The sequence below is a fragment of the Aspergillus fischeri genome, genomic scaffold, assembly GCF_000149645.3.
Source record: "Aspergillus fischeri NRRL 181 1099437635571 genomic scaffold, whole genome shotgun sequence".
In the NCBI taxonomy this organism is placed as follows: Eukaryota; Fungi; Ascomycota; class Eurotiomycetes; order Eurotiales; family Aspergillaceae; genus Aspergillus; species Aspergillus fischeri.
Window position 1 is genome coordinate 1 of NW_001510261.1, and position 4,049 is coordinate 4,049.

The 4,049-nt window shown below is 24.0% G+C and overlaps 1 non-coding gene and 1 pseudogene across 1 annotated transcript; both read right to left on the minus strand.

Moving 5' to 3' along the window:
- Positions 1 to 985: 985 nt before the first annotated feature.
- NFIA_115650 lies at positions 986 to 1,394 on the minus strand (annotated as a pseudogene).
- A 400-nt stretch (positions 1,395 to 1,794) lies between these two features.
- NFIA_115660 lies at positions 1,795 to 1,865 on the minus strand. The gene has a single exon. It is a non-coding gene; the product is annotated as a tRNA-His (tRNA).
- Positions 1,866 to 4,049: the final 2,184 nt, after the last annotated feature.

Here is a 4,049-nt window from a genome sequence, read left to right on the forward strand (position 1 = left end):
TTTTTTTACCTTTTAGAAATCATAACATACAAAACAAGTAATTTCTTACTCAAATGGACTATGTCTTCATCCATTATATATATATATTATAATGGAGCTTCGCGTGTAGTCTCTGAGGATCCTACTAGGATATTATATAAAAATTTATATCCGTTGGTTTCCTGCATATTCTTCCCATGTATACATAAGTGTTACGACTAATTCAGTTGAAAATACAACTTTAGAAGTTTATAACTCCAATTAGGTGTCTATGTATCTGTTAACTGGAAAATTAATTCCAAATTCGAGAAATTCCATGCATATAGCGAAGTAATAATTAAAAAGTTTACACTTTTTAACGGCATTCCTAGTATAGGATTTTAATAATTAAATATTATAGTAATGTAATATATACATATATATTATTATAAAGATAGTAAATTTAAGTGATTTCAATTAAATAGCGTTCTTTTTCTATTCATGTTATTTCTTACAAATTCTGTTTTATTTATACCTTGTTCTGTATAATGTTTATTTTCAAATATTAATAATACTATTTCCTTTCAATCTTTATAATCTAAATACTTACTTGAAAATAAGGGATATTTTTCTAAATAATTTACTATTAAATTTAAAGACATTATACTTGAAACTGTTAAAATATAGTATTCATTACCTGTTGATTTTTGTTTTCTTGTTAATAAACTACAATTAAGAAAATTAGATATATCAGTTAAAACTTTTAAATAACTATACTTAGTTATAGGATCTAATATTCTTTCTTCAATTCTTAATCTGCAAGATATTTTTCTTTTTTTTATACCATTTTCTAATTTAGTATGTTGTATAGAAAAACTTCCATTTGAATCAATAAATCCACTTAATCAACTATCTTCAGATAAAGAGGTATTTTTTAAAGGTAATTTAATTATATTAGCCTTATGATTTTTGTTTAGTCAATCTATTAAATTATAAAGTAGATGTATTTTTGGTGTTCTTAATTCACCATTTAATAATTCAACTACTTTTTTTAAACCTATTACAGATGAAACAACTAATACACAAGCGTCATTTTTTAATTCATATCTTAAATCTCCCCATTTTATTAAATCTACTAATTTTTCAGCTAATGGTCGATTTTTCACATTAAAAGTTATATAAAATCTTGGATTGTGTTTCTTCTTTTTTTTACTAGATTTTTTAATACTAATATGTCCATTTCCTTCAAATAAACCAGCTAAATATCCCTTAAATTTATTTTTTTTTAAATCATTACTATAATATCTAATATTAAACCCATGGAGATCCATTTCTTTTTTTTCTTTTGCCATATCTGGACCTCCTACTAATAAAGGTAATAAGAAATTACCAAAACCTCCAATTAAAGCAGGCATAACCATGAAGAAAATCATCATAATAGCGTGAGCTGTTATTATACTATTGTATAATTGGTTATCTGAAATATATTGAACACCTGGTCCTGATAATTCTAATCTTATAAGTACAGAAAATGCTGTACCCAATAAACCTGAGAATAATGCAAAGATTAAGTATAAAGTACCAATGTCTTTAGCATTAGATGATAAATATCATCTTTCTTGTCATTCTGAAGGTTGTTTTAAAGTTATAAATGAAGTACTCTTTTGAGTATTTATTGTGGCTATATCTTCTTTTTTAGTTGAAGTTGAAAAAGCTCTTCCAAATGAAATATTATGTTTTGTTAACAGATCTAACCAAAAACAATTAAATGTTGTTCTTCGTGAAAACGAATTTGAATTTATGTGAATAACTTGACCTTATGATCAAGTATTTAGGGGAGGGTACCTAGAATCGAACTAGGATATACTATGCCACATACAGCTGTTCTACCATTGAACTACACCCACCTTCATATATTTTCATATATGAATATAAAAATTTTTTTATTATAATAAGTTTATACAAAATATCTATTTACCTATTTTATTAGCTACATTATCAATAATTTTGATATATTTCTCATAAGTTGTAAAATCGATATTACCCCAAGCCTTTTTACACATAGAACTAGCCATCGGAAGATTTCCCTTAACACGTCCTGACTCTACTAATGCTTTTCTTCTTTCCATATACTCAAAAACAGCAGCAAAACCTTGATCATCTCCAGAATATTTATAACTTCCAAATGGCCGCTTATTCCATGTACAATAATAAATATCTGTAAGTTTTCCTCATTCTAAATCAGGATTATTTACTTTATGTTTTTTATATTCAGAGTATAAACTAGGAAAAGTATCTTCTACTTGTTTCCTGGTACCTATAGGGTCGAAACTAATTTCATCTCTAACATACGAATCATACTTTACCATATAATGTCTATAAGAATTAGTATCCTCATCTTCCTTAGGAAAAAATAATTTAGGTTTACTTTCCTTCGGAGAGCCAGAATCTCCATTTTCAGATTTTCTTTTTCTTTTTTTAGAATTTTCATTCTTTGGTAAGTTATTCATTTTAACTGAATAACCTTTTTGTGTTTGGATAACTAAAATAAATAAAAGTATTGTTAATAATATACTAAAAATAAAAATTAAAAATAAATAATAATATCATAAATTACTATCTATAAAACTAGATAATATATTTTGTAAACCTACAAATAAATCATTATAAAATAATAAGCCTTTACTAAATAATGATGGTGACACTAAATGAAATGGATTAAATTGAATTGATTGATAGTACATTGTTTATTTTTTTAAATTTAATAGATAAGATTTCAATAGTAATTACAGTTAAATTTAAATTTAAATCTAAACTAAAGATGACTAATTACTAATTAAATTACATTATGTTCTGAATTAGTTAGTCAGTTAAATTTAAACTAAACACAATAAATAGTATTAATATATATAAATTTTATATAATAATTAATTAGCTGGGAGATAAACATATGAAAAATATACTTATTTCATATATAAATAAATAAAAATTTTTTTATAATAATTTTATACAAAAAATTATCTACCTCTTTTATTAACTATAATATCAAGAATTTCTATATATTTCTTAAAAGTTGTAAATTCGACATTACCCAAAGCCTTTTTCCATAAAGCACTAGCTTCTAGAATTTTTCCCTTACTATGTCCCATCTCTATTAATCTTGCCTTATTTTTCATATACTCATAAGCCTGCTCAAAACCTCTTTCAGTGTCAGCATATCTCCTATTACCAAATGGTTGCCTATCTCATGTAGAATAATAAACCTCTGTAAGTTTTTCTCAATCTAAATCAGGATTAGTTGGTTTATGTTTTTTATATTCAGAGTATAAATTATGAAAATTATCTTCTACTTCTTTCCTGGTACCTCTAGGGCAAAGTTCATTTTTTTTTACACATATATCATACTTTTGCATATAATATTTATATGATTGAGTTTCTTCATCTTCCTTAGGAAAAAAGACTTTAGGTTTAGGTTTATTTTCATTTTTATCCGGAGAACCAGAATCTCCATTTTCAGATTTTCCTTTTTTTCTAGAATTTCCATTTTCAGATTTTCTTTTTCTTTTTTTAGAATTTTCATTCTTTGGTAAGTTATTCATTTTAACTGAATAACCTTTTTGTGTTTGGATAACTAAAATAAATAAAAGTATTGCTAATAATATACTAAAAATAAAAATTAAAAATAAATAACAATATCATAAATTATTATTTATAAAACTAGATAATATATTTTGTAAACCTACAAATAAATTATTAAAAAATAATGAAATACTAGTAAAGACTGGTCAAGGTCATGGTGATACTAGTTGAAAAGGATTAAATTGGATTGATTGATAGTACATTGTTTATTTTTTTTAATTTAATAGATAAGATTTCAATAGTAATTACAGTTAAATTTAAATAAACAACATTTTTTTGTTTTGTATATAAAGAGGCGACTCAAGCACCCGACTTTATACGTGTAAAGCGACAGTTAAATTTAAACTAAACATAACTAATAGTATTAATAATTAATAATTAAGTTTTAATTAGTAATTAATTAGTCATTTAAATTTAAACTAAAGATAACAAATAGCATTAATGTTTATAAA